General features: G+C 38.2%; 1 protein-coding gene across 5 annotated transcripts in view; it reads left to right on the forward strand.

Moving 5' to 3' along the window:
* Positions 1–16,178, forward strand: part of TBC1D4 (TBC1 domain family member 4) — a 244,517-nt gene that overhangs the window by 46,831 nt on the left and 181,508 nt on the right. The window lies entirely within an intron of this gene.

The following is a 16,178-nucleotide window of genomic DNA, read 5'->3' on the forward strand; positions in this document are numbered from 1 at the left end:
GGTAGGACCTGGAAATCTATTTAAAAACTGGGAGCTGGGATGCAGCCAGCTTGGCACTTATATGCAGTTTAGATTTGGGGAACCACTGCATTAAGGAATGTAAGGCCCCTTCCTGTATAGGTTTTTTTGTTTTTTTAACATCTTTATTGGAGTATAATTGCTTTACAATGGTGTGTTACTTTCTGCTGTATAACAGAGTGAATCAGCTATACGTATACATATATCCACATATCCTCTCCCTCTTGCATCTGCCTCCCACCCTCCCTATCCCACCCCTCCAGGTGGTCACAAAGCACGGAGTCGATCTCCCTGTGCTCTGCGGCTGCTTCCCACTAGCTATCTATTTTACATTTGGTAGTGTATATATGTCCGTGCCACTCTCTCACTTCGTCCCAGCTTACCCTTCCCCCTCCCCATGACCTCAAGTCCATTCTCTACGTCTGTGTCTTTATTCCTGTCCTGCCCCTAGGTTCATCAGAACCAGTTTTCTGTTTTGTTTTGTTTTCTTTTAGATTCCATATATATATGTGTTAGCATAAGGTATTCGTTTTTCTCTTTCTGACTTACTTCACTCTGTATGACAGACTCTAGGTCCATCCACCTCACTACAAATAACTCAATTTCGTTTCTTTTTATGGCTGAGTAATATTCCATTGTATATATGTGCTGCATCTTCTTTATCCATTCATCTGTCGATAGACACTTAGGTTGCTTCCATGTCCTGGCTACTGTAAATCGTGCTGCAATGAACATTGTGGTACATGACCCTTTTTGAATTATGGTTTTCTCCGGGTATAGGCCCAGTAGTCGGATTGCTGGGTCATAGGGTAATTATATTTTTAGTTTTTTAAGGAACCTCCATACTGTTCTCCATAGTGGCTGTATCAATTTACATCCCCACCAACAGTGCAAGAGGGTTCCCTTTTCTCCAAACCCTCTCCAGCATTTATTGTTTGTAGACTTTTTTTTTTTTTTTTTTTTGCGGTACGCAGGCCTCTCACTGTTGTCGCCTCTCCCGTTGCAGAGCACAGGCTCCGGATGCGCAGGCTCAGCGGCCATGGCTCAACGGGCCCAGCTGCTCCGCGGCATGTAGGATCTTCCCGGACCGGGGCACGAACCCGTGTCCCCTGCATCGGCAGGCAGACTCTCAACCACTGCGCCACCAGGGAAGCCCCATGTTTGTAGACTTTTTGATGATGGTCATTCTGACCGGTGTGAGGTGATACCTCATTACAGTTTTGATTTGCATTTCTCTAGTGATTAGTGATGTTGAGCATCCTTTCTTGTGTTTGTTGCCAATCTGTATATCTTCTGGGGAGAGATGTCTATTTAGGTCTTCTGTCCATTTTTGGATTGGGTTGTTTGGTTTTTTTTGATATTGAGCTGCATGAGCTGCTTGTATATTTTGGAGATTAATCTTTTGTCACTTGCTTCATTTGCAAATGTTTTCTCCCATTCTGAGGGTTGTCTTTTGGTCTTGATTATGGTTTCCTTTGCTGTGCAAAAGCTATGAAGTTTCATTAGGTCCCATTTGTTTATTTTTGTTTTTATTTCCATTACTCTAGGAGGTGGGTCTAAAAGGGTCTTGCTGTGATTTATGTCGTAGAGTGCTCTGCCTATGTTTTCCTCTAAGAGTTTGATAGTGTCTGGCCTTACATTTAGGTCTTTAATCCATTTTGAGTTTATTCTTGTGTATGGCGTTAGGGAGTGTTCTAGTTTCATTCTTTTACATGTAGCTGTCCAGTTTTCCCAGCACCACTTATTGAAGAGGCTGTCTTTTCTCCATTGTATATTCTTGCCTCCTTTATCAAAAATAAGGTGACCATATGTGTGTGGGTTTATCTCTGGGCTTTCTATCCTGTTCCATTGATCTATCTCTCTGTTTTTGTGCCAGTACCATACTGTCTTGATTACTGTAGCTTTGTAGTATAGTTTGAAGTCTGGGAGCCTGATTCCTTCAGCTCCGTTTTTCTGTCTCAGGATTGCTTTGGCTATTAGGGGTCTTTTGTGTTTCCATACAAATTGTGAAATTTTTTGTTCTAGTTCTGTGAAAAATGCCATTGGTAGTTTGATAGGGATTGCATTGAATCTGTAGATTGCTTTGGGTAGTATAGTCATTTTCACAATGTTGATTCTTCCAATCCAAGAACATGGTATATCTCTCCATCTGTATGTGTCACCTTTAATTTCTTTCATCAGTGTCTTATAGTTTTCTGCATACAGGTCTTTTGTCTCCCTAGGTAGGTTTATTCCTAGGTATTTTATTCTTTTTGTTGCAATGATAAATGGGAGTGTTCCCTTAATTTCTTTTTTCAGATGTTTCATCATTCGTGTATAGGAATGCAAGAGATTACTGTGCATTAATTTTGTATTCTGCTACTTTGCCAAATTCATTGATTAGCTCTAGTAGTTTTCTGGTAGCATCTGTAGGATTCTCTATGTATAGTGTCGTGTCATCTGCAAACAGTGACAGTTTTACTTCTTTTCTGATTTGGATTCCTTTTATTTCTTTTTCTTTTCTGATTGCTTGGCTAAAACTTCCAAAACTATGTTGAATAATAGTGGTGAGAGTGGGCAACCTTGTTTTGTTCCTGATCTTAGTGGAAATGGTTTCAGTTTTTCACCATTGAGAATGATGTTGGCTGTGGGTTTGTCATATATGGCCTTTATTTTGTTGAGGTAAGTTCCCTCTATGCCTACTTTCTGGCAGGTTTTTATCATAAATCAGTGTTGAATTTTGTTGAAAGGTTTTTCTGCATCTATTGAGATGATTATATGCTTTTTCTCCTTCAATTTGTTGATATGGTGTATAACATTCATTGATTTGCATATATTGAATAATCCTTGATTACTGGGATAACAAGGGCAACCAAAGGCAACGGCTATCACTGTCATGGGAAATCAGTGTCCACATAACCAGGGCAACGAGAGCATCAATGGCTATCACTCTCACTGGAAGTCAGGGTCCACATATAAGATTTTAAGTGACTTTATTTTGAGAAATGCTACCAGTGTAATTGGATATCAGTCAAATTAAACTATTTCTCAGAAATCCAGATTATGAACACCTAAGTGATCTATACTGATTTTTAAGTATATTTTGATATGACAACAAAAGTAAATTACAAAAGTAAAGAGAAAAGGTAAATTCCAGGGATAGAATGTGATTTAGTAATGGAAAGAATATGTTTTAGAGCCTCAAAGACCTGAGTTGAATCCTCTTTCACCAAAATCACATATATATTGACCTTCCTCTCCACCTCTTTGGAGCAGTTTCTCAGAGCTATCTGAAATGCTGTTTCCTGTGCTATAGTCCTCACCTTTAAAACCCCACTTGATCATGGTGTATGATCCTTTTAATGTGCTGTTGGATTCTGTTTGCTACTATTTTGTTGAGGATTTTTGCATCTGTGTTCATCAGTGACACTGGCCTGTAGTTTTCTTTCTTTGTGACATCTTTGTCTGGTTTTGGTATCAGGGTGTTGGTGGCCTCATAGAATGAGTTTGGGAGTGTTCCTCCCTCTGCTGTATTTTGGAAGAGTTTGAGAAGGATAGGTGTTAGCTCTTCTCTAAATGTTTGATAGAATTCGCCTGTGAAGCCATCTGGTCCTGGACTTTTGTTTGTTGGAAGATTTTTAATCACAGTCTCAATTTCAGTGCCTGTGATTGGTCTGCTTATATTTTCTATTTCTTCCTGGTTCAGTCTCGGAAGGTTGTGCTCTTCTAAGAATTTGTCCATTTCTTCCAGGTTGTCCATTTTATTGGCATATAGTTGCTTGTAGTAATCTCTTATGATCCTTTGTATTTCTGCAGTGTCAATTGTTACTTCTCCTTTTTCATTTCTAATTCTATTGATTTGAGTTTTCTCCCTTTTTTTCCTTAATGAGTCTGGCTAATGGTTTATCAACTTTATCTTCTCAAAGAACCAGCTTTTAGTTTTATTGATCTTTGCTATCATTTCCTTCATTTCTTTTTCATTTATTTCTGATCTGATCTTTATGATTTCTTTCCTTCTGCTAACTTTGGGGTTTTTTTGTTCTTCTTTCTCTAATTGCTTTAGGTGTAAGGTTAGGTTGTTTATTTGAGAGGGTTCTTGTTTCTTGAGGTAGAATTGTGTTGCTATAAACTTCCCTCTTAGAACTGCTTTTGCTGCATCCCATAGGTTTTGGGTCGTCATGTTCTCATTGTCATTTGTTTCTAGGTATTTTTTGATTTCCTCTTTGATTTCTTCAGTGATATCTTGGTTATTAAGTATTGTATTGTTTAGCTTCCATGTGTTTGTAGTTTTTACAGATTTTTTTCCTGTAATTGATATCTAGTCTCATAGCGTTGTGGTCAGAAAAGATACTTGATATGATTTCAATTTTCTTAAATTTACCAAGGCTTGATTTGAGACCCAAGATATGATCTATCCTGGAGAATGTTCCATGAGCACTTGAGAAGCAAGTGTATTCTGTTGTTTTTGGAAGGAATGTCCTATAAATATCAATTAAGTCCATCTTGTTTAATGTATCATTTAAAGCTTGTGTTTCCTTATTTATTTTCATTTTGGATGATCTGTCCATTGGTGAAAGTGGGGTGTTAAAGTCCCCCACTTTGATTGTGTTACTGTCGATTTCCCCTTTTATGGCTGTTAGTATTTGCCTTATGTATTGAGGTGCTCCTATGTTGGGTGCATAAATATTTACAATTGCTATATCTTCTTCTTAGATTGATCCCTTGATCATTATGTAGTGTCCTTCTTTGTCTCTTGTAATAGCCTTTTTAAAAAAATTTTTATTTATTTTTTATACAGCAGGTTCTTTTTAGTTATCTGTTTTATACATATCAGTGTATATATGTCAATCCCAAACTCCCAATTCACCCCACCCCCACAATGCCCCCACCCTCCCGCTTTCTCCCCTGGTGTCCATACGTTTTGTAATATTCTTTATTTTAAAGTTTAATTTGTCTGATATGAGAATTCCTACTCCAGCTTTCCTTTGATTTCTATTTGCATGGAATATCTTTTTCCATCCCCTCACTTTCAGTCAGTATGTGTTCCTAGGTCTGAAGTGGGTCTCTTGTAGGCAGCATACATATAGGTCTTGTTTTTGTATCCATTCCACCAGTCTGTATCTTTTGGTTGAAGCATTTAGTCTATTTACATTTAAGGTAATTATCAATATGTGTGTCCTTATTACCATTTTCTTAATTGTTTTCAGTTTGTTATTGTATGTCTTTTCCTTCTCTTGTGTTTCTTCCCTAGAGAAGTTCCTTTAGCATTTGTTGTAAAGCTGATTTGGTGGTGCTGAATTCTCTTAGCTTTTGCTTGTCTGTAAAAGTTTTAATTTCTCTGTCGAATGTGAATGAGATCCTTTCTGGGTAGAGTAATCTTGGTTGTAGATTTTTCCCTTTTATCACTTTAAGTATGTCCTGCCACACCCTTCTGGCTTGCAGAGTTTCTGCTGAAAGATCAGCTGTTAACTTTATGGGAATTCCCTTGTATATTATTTGTTGCTTTTCCCTTGCTGCTTTTAATACTTTTTCTTTGTAGTTAATTTTTTATAGTTTGATTAATATGTGTCTTGGAGTGTTTCTCCTTGGATTTATCCTCTATCGTACTCTCTGTGCTTCCTGGACTTGATTGACTATTTCCTTTCCCATGCTAGGAAAGTTTTCAACTATAATCTCTCAAATATTTTCTCAGTCCCTTTCTTTTTCTCTTCTTCTTCTGGGATCCCTATAATTTGAATGTTGGTGTGTTTAATGTTGTCCCAGAGATCTCGGAAAGTGTCCTCAATTCTTTTCATTCTTTTTTCTTTATTCTGCTCTGTGGTCGTTATTTCCACTATTTTATCTTCCAGGTCACTTATCTGTTCTCCTGCCTCAGTTATTCTGCTATTGATTCCTTCTAGAGAATTTTTAATTTCATTTATTGTGTTGTTCATTATTGTTTGTTTGTTCTTTAGTTCTTCTAGATGCTTGTTAAACATTTTTTGTATTTTCTCCATTCTGTTTCCAAGATTTTGGATCATCTTTACTATCACTATTCTGAATTCTTTTTCAGGTTGACTGCCTATTTCCTCTTCATTTGTTTGGTCTGGTGGGTTTTTTCCTTGCTCCTTCATCTGCTGTGTGTTTCTCTGTCTTCTCATTTTACTTAGCTTACTGTGTTTGGGGTCTCATTTTCACAGGCTTCAGGTTCCTAGTTCTTGCTGTTTTTGGTGCCTGCTCCCAGCGGGTAAGGTTTGTTCAGTGGGTTGTGTAGGCTTCCTGGTGGAGTGGACTGGTGCCTGTGTTCTAGTGTGTGGGGCTGGATCTTGTCTTTCTGGTGGGCAGGACCACGTCTAGTGGTGTGTTTTGGAGTGTGTGTGAACTTATTATGATTTTAGGCAGTCTGTCTGCTAATGGATGGGGTTGTGTTCCTGTCTTGCTAGTTGTTTGGCATGGGGTGTCCAGCATTGGAGCTTGCTGGTCGTTGAGTGGAGCTGGGTCTTGGCATTGAGACGGAGATCTCTGGGAGAGCTTTCGCCGTTTGATATTACGTGGAGCCAGGAGTTATCTGGTGGACCAGTGTCCTGAACTTGGCTCTCCCACCTCAGAGTCACAGCCCTGACACCGGGCCGGAGCACCAAGACTCTGTCAGCCACACGGCTGTCTTGGCCAGTGAGTAGTTGGAAGCTGCCCAGCGAGCAGTGGCCTCTATGCACACCGGCGCCCGCCTGCACCTCACACGAGCAGCGCTCCCCCTGTATAGGGTGTTTGATTACAACTCCAGGAACCAGCTTCAGTTAATTTAAGCCCAGGAAACAGCATGTACAGTAGGGGTGGCCACAGCACAGTCTTGTTAAAATGCCTCAGCTGCCATCAGGACGCTACTGCTTCTTGATACTACCTCTAGTCAAATTGTTATGACGTTTTCTTTCTAGAGTGATAATCAAAACACTGTCTTTGACTCTTGGCATGTTGGAGATATTATGAGTATATTAACAGTTACCAAATGCTTAGGTGCTTGATTGATGGTTATTAGAGCACCTGTTACTTGAATAGCAGTTACAGTATCACTTTCCGTTTCAGCAGCTGGGCAATCCCAGGAGAAATCAGGTGGCCAATCAGCCTCCAGTCAAAGGTTGTGGTCGCTTGTCATTGTGTGGACATTATTACTCATGCTCTGCCGAAGTTAGAGAATAGAATAGCAGTGGATGATGTCTCTTGTCAACAGTGAGAAGGTGTCTTGGAGAAGAAATCAGTCAAGGACATACTGAAGCATAATTAGGAGCCTTGCTATAAGCAGTAGGGAGGTGAGATGTCTGGGGTGGGGGTGAGCCAAGGAGGGTAGTACTGTCTCCAGGGCTGACACAGGGCCCCAAATAAAGAGATGCTCTGCAGGAAGCAATTGCTCTAATTAATTTAATTAAGGTTTTATTTATGGCCATTTGGGGCTGCATTGGCAGCCAGGCAATTTGAGGAAGGTGGTAATGATTCTCTCGGCTTTGGAAAATGACACTTCAGGCATTTTGGGGGAAGTTCATCTCTGCTTTGCCACATCTTTTTTTCCCCAGCCTCTACCCTCATAGGTTTATGAGTGGTGAAAGGAGAAAATTTAGTCGTGCTGGAAGGAAGCAGCATATTAACTCTTCTACCTCCTAAGAGATAGGTTTCTGCTTATCTTTCCCAGAAAGAAAGCAAGACGTAAATATAACACTATTCTCTTTGCTTATTTATTATTTTTGAGGTGATATACACTTTGGTAGTTATCTTAGGTGTCATATTAAGCTTTAGGACATTGGGCACATTTGCGTTTGTTCCTCTGCTTCAATCTGCTATCCCTAATTGAACTGACTTTTATATTTAAACATTCGTCCATTGGAGAAAAGCAAAAACAATAATGGTATCAGTGTAGGATTTTTAGAGGTGATTTTTGGTTATGTGTTATACAGTGGAAGCATGAAAATCTTGTAGTTATCAGAGTGTTTAAATTTCCTTGTCACCACCATTGTTATCAGCTCCACCATGGCCATTAGCAAATATTAGTTGAGGCTAATCAAGTGTAAGATTAGCGAGTTAGCGCCCGGGAATAAGAGGTTTCTACAGAAACAGATAAACAGGGATAGTAGCATAATTTTGTGTTAATTATGTCGGAAAGGTCTTCAGAGAATACACATTTGTTGGGCTTCTCCGTATCCCCTGATGTGAGATCAGCAGTTAGTCTCCAGGAATGCAGAAATTTCAGGGCCTGGTTCTAGAGTTTAGAGAAAAATGGCAGATAATTAAGACTTAAGGTTTTCTGTATGTTTATATCCCTTAATGAAATGTGACTCTTAATTTGTCTGAGAAGTTTTAAAGTCAATACATCTATCTAGATGCAGCAATGAAGAACTTGGTTATTAGGAAATTTTAATGATGGTGGTTTTTCTGTCATTCTTAAATTTCTATAAAGAATTTGGCATTTATTGGTTTAATTAAGTTAAAAATTTCTTTAAATGACTTCATGGTGATTTCCAAGTTGCTCAGAAATGTAATCATGCCACTTCAAAAGAACAGCTTGGTAGAACTACAAAGTTTATAGCACCTAGTACTTTTTTGAAGCTGTAGTATTAAAGAGATTTATAGCTCCTTTATATATGGAAATGGGAGCTCCAGAGCATGTGGTAATTGAAATCCACAGATAGTCCTTCACTTGGAGTCCTTTCTGGAATGCGGTGAGGAACTATTAAACATATATAGTCTTTAAACCTTTTTTCTTTCTTTCTTTTCTTTTATAAATTTATTTATTTATGTATGGTTGCGTTGGGTCTTCATTGCTGTGCGCGGGAGCTACTCTTTGTTGTGGTATGTGGGCTTCTCATTGTAGTGGCTTCTCTTGTTGTGGAGCACAGGCTCTAGGCACACTGGCTTCAGTAGTTGTGGCACGCGGGCTCAGTAGTTGTGGTTCGAGGGCTCTAGAGCACAGGCTCAGTAGTTGTGGCTCACGGGCTTAGTTGCTCCGCTGCATGTGGGATCTTCCCGGACCAGGGCTCGAACCCGTGTCCCGTGCATTGGCAGGCGGATTCTTAACCACTGTGCCACCAAGGGAAGTCCCTAAACGTTTTTTCTTTTAAGTTATCATATACATTTCTTTTAGGCCATTGTGCATTGTACATTCTAAGAGGTGTAAAAAAAGTTTAAAAAAAGTAGTAGTAAACTGATAATGAGCTCCTGATTGCTTTGCTGCTTACTTTTTGTGGTACAGACACTTACTGGCCCCCAAACATACAGCAGAATTTTATTTTATTTGATATTTTGGCCTCACTATGCGGCATGCAGGATCTTAGTTCCTGGACCAGGGATTGAACCTTGGCCCCCAGCAGTGGAAGTGCAGAGTCCTAACAACTGGACCACCAGGGAATTCCCATACAGCAGAGTTTTAGATGCTCTCTTTTGTAAGCTCTAGTGGCTTAAGTAATCAGCATGGTATTGAAGGTGAGGATGAAAAATCATGTTGACTACTCATGGAAACACTCCGAATGGGTGCAGCTTAGTCTCGCACAGCGCTAGTGTCCCGTCTGTAAGACTCTAGTCATCAATGGGGTAATTTTGGTCCAACCATATACTTCAATTCTTGTTTCTCTCCTTTTTGATGTCTAACCTGATTGCTCTGAGAACACCCACACTCCTTAACATGGCTTCACTTCTGCCCCTTCCCGCCCCTCCCCACCACCCTGTACTCCAGCTCTGCCTTCCAGCCTCTTGAAACTTCTCACTATTCCTCATGCCCACCTGGCCTTTCACATCTTTATGTTCACACGCTGGTCTTTTTGTTGGGAATATCCTCTTATCCACCATCCTGGTGCTGTGGGGTTCTAATCATCACAAATGCTACTAAAGTCATTTCTGCTCTAAAATCTTTGATGTCAACCCCCAGCCCCCAGGTGAAGGTTGCTTCTTCCTCTGTGGCTCCCATACCCCTTTATTATGGAAGTTGTCTCATTATTCTTAGTGTTCATTTGCAAGCCTTTCTCTACCACTAGTCTGTAAACTCATTGCAGGTAGAGACAATGCCATTTTTCTGTCTTTAGCATCTGACGTAATGACAAATACGTATTCGGCATTCATTATATGCTTTGTTGAAATGATTTCAACAGAATATATACTTTGGTTGTTGTTTTAGAGTGTTTGTTCTGAGTAGGACTGTGCTATATCCAGGGGTGTAAGAAGTGTGACAGTCGACCTGGGCCTTAGAGGTTTATATTGCTTTTGGAAGAGAAAAGACACGCAGGAAAAATGTTAAATAATTAAAGACAGCGAGTGGTACTACCACTGTTTTAAGAAAAAGAACACAGAGAAAGCATATAGGTCCTCAGTAGAGAACTGGGTAAAAGATGTTATATTTATACAGAAGAGGAGAGGTATGGGGAAGTGGGATGGAGAAAATGCATGTATTTTGGAGGAAGAAAAGCAAGAAAGAAGGCAGTGCCAGAGCAGAGACCACATGGAATTGGGACAACTAGCAAATTACTTCATCTGAATCTCTTTCCCTCTTCTATAAAGTAGGAATAATATTTGTATCTGCCCTACAGAATTATAAAAAGGAAGTGAGATGTAACAATTCACATAAAGCATTGAGCATAATACCTGCAACAGAGGAAACGCTCACGTGATAGCAATCCATTATTATTGTTAGTACAGTGTTGTGATTAAATTGGAGTGGCCAGGCATAAAAACACACCTTTATGAGGGAACCATAGAAAGCAAAGCCAGACAATGTGTGGGAAACCCAGTTAGAGAAATGAAGCCAAGGTAATAGGTCAGAGATCAGATGAAGGTGGGAATGAACAGGTTATCTGGTCAGTGTTGGGGGAAGGGAAAAGCAGAGAAGTGTGAAGAGCAGTTGAGAACTGAACACAAAGAACTAGTGAAAAGAAGACGACCTTGAAGCTAAGGCAGTGCTTGCTTCAGGCGGTTTAAAAAAGATCTGCTTCTGGCTGGGACTGGAGCCCATCACTGAGCATGCCCAGCCCGAGAGCCCGCTCCGCTCGTATGAGCAGGTGTCCAGAACGAGTGAGCTAGCTGGTCATTAGCAGGACTTGTGGAAAGGGGGGAGTTGCGGTACAGATTGTGATGAGAGATAGGGCAGTGGTGGAGGTAAGTAGGGAGATTGTTGAGGCAAAAGAATGGCTAAAAGCTTTATTGGAAACAGGATCCCAGTTTAAGTTTACACAGGGCTTTCTTTCTACTGCCCTAGGTTTGAAAGGCAAGGTCTTGCAATCCAGAGATGGTGTCTGTCTCCTGGGCCCCTAGGGGAGTCCTCAGTCACTTGTTTGGCCTGTCTTTCTCAAAATATTAGACAGCTTCTATGCCCAGTGTTTCAGCTTTAGTAGATTGTTATTTTATTTTTTTAGGTATGAGCTAAAAAGAGAAAGTCTTATTTAATATGCTTTTGGAAATGTTCAGGATTCTTGTCATGCAGTATAGCCAAAACATTTTCTACCTAAGGTATATACGTTAAACATAGCAGTCTTAGATTACTGTTCTCTGACTTGCATGTTTTTAAAAATAATCACCTGAGGTGCTTGTTAGACAATTTAGATTTCTAGGCCTCACCCCAGACCTACCTTATTTCTAGGGAAAACACCTTGGAATTCATGTTTATAAGCATCCCAAGTACTTCTTGTGATCAGGCAACTTGGATAAATATTGCTTGTGACAAATAAAAGCCTTTTAAATTCCTCTATCCTTGTAGGTCAAGGATTCTAGTTTTCATTACTAAGTCATGGTCTGATTGTACTCTGATCCAGACTTTGAGAAGTCATAAGAAAAGTTTACTGTATTCTCCCTGTTAGACCAGGAGTTCAACCTAGTGGTTCTCAACTGGGGAGGGGAGTGGGTTTTTATCCCCCAGGGGGCATTTGGCAATGTCTGGAGACATTTTGGGTTGTCATACTAGGGCTGTGGGTGTTACAGATACCTATTCTACAGTGAACAGGACCTCCTCCCACAAACAAAGAATTATCTTGTCCAAAATATCAACAGTGCTAAGGTCAAGAAACCCTGGTTAACCCTTAAGATCTGTCGGTATTAATTAACAATCAGTCAGTTAACTTAAGTCTTAAGTTGAGGTATATATATCTCATGGGATCACCATCCATGTTAAGATGTAGAACATTTCTACATAAAAGAATATGTCAAGGAAAGTAAAGCCAATCATTTGCTAAACTTTTGAGGTAGGTCCCCGTCAAGGCCCTTGCTTTGCAAATAGGTATGTAATGGGAGTGGAGTCTTTTTTCTATTTTTTGACTAAATCACACTTTAAAGAGTCCTTTAAAATGGAGTCAGAATGTAAAAACACTTGTGAATTGGTTTGACTGCCAAGTCATCCTACAGTTTTTCTCATTTTCCTTTATGGCTGTTTCCTCTATACTTGATTTGACAGCAGTTTTTTGTTTTAGTGACTTGTCTCAGTCCTTTAAGACACGTTTTTTTTTCATTTAGAACTCATATCTTATCAGTTTACATTGTAATTACTTGAATATGATTATAATAGCTGTATAATGAGTACAAAGAGGACTAGGGACAGACACAGTTGACTTATAAGCATAGCATTCAACTAGGGGGACAGAAAACTTTCCGCATGGAGGGTGGGCCCCTAAATCCTAGTTGACAGGGGGCTCTGGGCACACAGGACATGCATGTTTTACAGAGGCACTGAGAGCCAGGGTTAATTCATTAACTTATGTACGGGAAGGTTGATTAAGAAAGCTCTTTCAGTTTTCAGTGAGCCAGTGTAATTTGAAAGACAGGATAGGAGGGAGGGAACACCAGATATTTTGATCTTTTTGATTAGTTACATAGAAACAGCCTTTACTTTCTCTAACTTCTCTAAATTAGACACTTAAAACTTAAATTTGGATTCCTCACCAATTCATATTTTCTGAAAAGAATCAGAAGTAGATAAAAAAGTAGCCATATATTTAATTAGGGAAAACAGGTTTTCATGTTTGCATTTTTTCTAGAGAGTACTTAATTTTCAAATTTGAAGTAACAGTTTGGGAATAGATAGAGGAATCTGACAGATGTAAAAGGTTATATTTGAGCACGTTTCCAATGTAATTATGTAAAGTACTTTGCAGATCATAATATATCTTATAAAGGTGTGTACCCTTAAAGGTACCTTTAAAGGTCAAATCATTGTAAACCCTGGGAAAAAGGACTGGGGACTTGCAGGCTCTTGTCAGGTCTTGTCTGAATCTGGCGTCAGCCTTGTGCTAACATGCCAGATACCACCCCATAAATTCTGTTGAAAAGCAGTCTGCCAGTTTGAAGCTGTCTATTGCTTAATAAAGTCTAGCAGCTTCTATGTTTTCTTTAGAAGCTGAATAAATATAGCAGGATAAAATCTGTTTAATTTTGGAAGTGATAGTATCATTTACTTAAAATCTTGGAGTTAAAAGTTGGAAGCAATTTTTGCATGACACTTTAATTTCACATGAACAATATTTTTATATACTGTAGGAGAAGTCATAAAAATTTAAAGTGGAACATCTGTGCTAACATTTGTATCAATTTAAAAAAACTGGAAAGAACCTTATTGAATAATATGAGTAGATTAAGCTACGTTTTGGAATGGTGGATTATATACTTTAAAAAATCACAATTGAGATTTATTTTATGATGCATTTTTAGAAATAATTGTATTTCACAAAATATTCCTTTTGTTTTCATTTTTGCATTATTTATTGCTGGCAATTCCAGAATCCCCATGTGATTTTTTCTTGTTCACATCATTAAATGAGCATCTTTTAAAACAGAAAATGTTTGTTCTCCCTAGTAGAAGCATATACATTGCTATACTTATAATTAATATAGTTTCAAGAAAATTAAATAACTTGGTTTAAATATGTCTGAGTGAAACTCAATTATTTGGCAGTATTTGGGAGGGAAAATATGAATTGGTGAAAAATCCAAATTTGAGTTTTAATTGTATAATTTAATTATTGTGTTGAAAATAAAGGCTATGATATATGAAATGTTTTGTTTATTAGATATCCTTAGGGAATTTGGATTTAAATAGCCAAGAAGATCTTGTAGCCAGCTTAACTCTAAGTATGCATCTCAATGCTTAAAGATATTTGGAAACAAAAAAGTCTACCTAAAAATTTTATTTATACTATTCATAAAGCAATGTAATTCAGATTTAATTAGAAATCAGAAGTCATTTACTGTGGCTAATTTGTGCCAGGTACATTGGAGATACGAAGAATAAAACTTGTGCAAGCTGATAAGAGTTTTAATGCACTTGAAAATAATTTTCCTGAAAATTTGCTTTTTTTTTTTCTGTAGAGAAGATTGCAATTTGCTAATGCTAATATTTTCATAATTGTCATTTTATGGGTTCATTAAACCTGTATTTATTGAGCTGCTACTTTACATCATAGTGACTGCAGTTGCCATTCATTTCTTGTGCTTTGTTTCCCTTGTTTTTCTTCATTATTTTGTGCTGTCAGAATTGCTGTCTTTCCTCTAGAGGTGTACTTCATTTAATGTAATAGCAACATTCCGGAGACTATGTATGTATCACATTTTAATATTGCCCCTGCCTTTACTTTACAATTTCAGAAATAATTGTCAAGCCCTTTAGTGCTAGGCTTTTTGATAGCACCTTTGATATTTCTTTAATTTTTAACAGATACATCATATTACATTCCTGCCCCCTCCCCCGCCAGGATATTACAAAGAGCAAGGATAAAATTGGTAACTTTACCTTCTTCTGATATGTCTTCAGTACTCTGATTTACATCCTGGAACATCAGTATGTGACAATACACAGAGTATTGCCAACCAGGGAAGCTCACCCAAAACCTCAGCGTCCAGTTTTCCTTGAGTCTTCACTACATAGGCATGATGATTGACTCACTGGGCATGTAATTGAAGTCAGTCTCCAGCCCCCTCCCCTCTCAGGTTGATATCACAAAGCCCCACCCTCTAATTATATGGTTGGTCCTACTGGTGAGTCTTCTTGCAGCATAAACTCTCTAAGGGGTTTACCACAAGTCACCTTGGAAGCATGCATGTCCTAAGCATCAAGTATGGTCTTAAGGGCCCACTGTGAATAACAAGGATACTCCTGTTACATGAGAAATTCCAAGGGTTTAGAAGCCAGCCAAATTCTCATTATAGACCCTTCTATTCCCCCTGAAGGTATAGCATGGCTTATTTTATTAGGTGTATGCAAAATTGAACTATGTTATCATTTCTTTAACATTTCTAGAACTTTACTCTGCCATTAGTTATGTGGCCTTGAATAAATTACTTAACTTGTTTGAGGCTCAGTTTTCTTGTCTGTATTATGGAGGTAATAGAACCTACTTATTAGAGAAAAAGCAAAATGCCTTACAGAGTGTCTACAAATAAAACATAACTCTATAAAATAATAACCATTATTATGTGCACATTTTTACTATAATCAAATGCAATAATTAAGAATCAGTAATTTTTTTCTGCTACTTATAAGCATACAGCTAGGACTGTCTTTGTCCAACTTTTTTCCTATTTGTAACGTATATATTAAGTCTATATTGTTATATATTGTGCATATTATATTAAATATATAAATATACTAATACTTAATACAAAATGTTGTTTATATTATAATTTAGTATATATTTCTAATACATAAAAATATAAAACAAATATGTTAGTAAAAATATGAATATATTAAATATAAATATAATATATAATGTACATATAAAGTGTATATTATATATGTGTAATATATATTGAAAGGAGTGTTTAGCCGAGAAACTGATAATAAGACTGTTTTGACATTTGGCCATTTCTTGTCAAGCATATCAATTAATGATTAGTGTTTTAAACTGTTCTACTTGAATAAGCTTTATATATATTTTTTTCATTTATTTTTTATTTTTTTATTTTTTACATCTTTATTGTAGTATAATTGCTTTACAATGGTGTGTTGGTTTCTGCTTTATAACAATGTGAATCAGTTATACATATACATATGTTCCCATATCCCCTCCCTCTTGCGTCTCCCTCCCTCCCACCCTCCCTATCCCACCCCTCCAGGCGGTCACAAAGCACCGAGTATTTTTAGATGACATCTGTAAATTAATTCTTTTTTTTTTTTTTTTTGCGGTACGCGGACCTCTCACTGTTGTGGCCTCTCCCGTTGCAGAGCACAGGCTCCGGACGTGCAGGCT

The sequence above is a fragment of the Monodon monoceros genome, unplaced genomic scaffold, assembly GCF_005190385.1.
Source record: "Monodon monoceros isolate NGI ecotype Baffin Bay Population unplaced genomic scaffold, NGI_Narwhal_1 Super_Scaffold_8, whole genome shotgun sequence".
NCBI lineage: Eukaryota > Metazoa > Chordata > Mammalia > Artiodactyla > Monodontidae > Monodon > Monodon monoceros.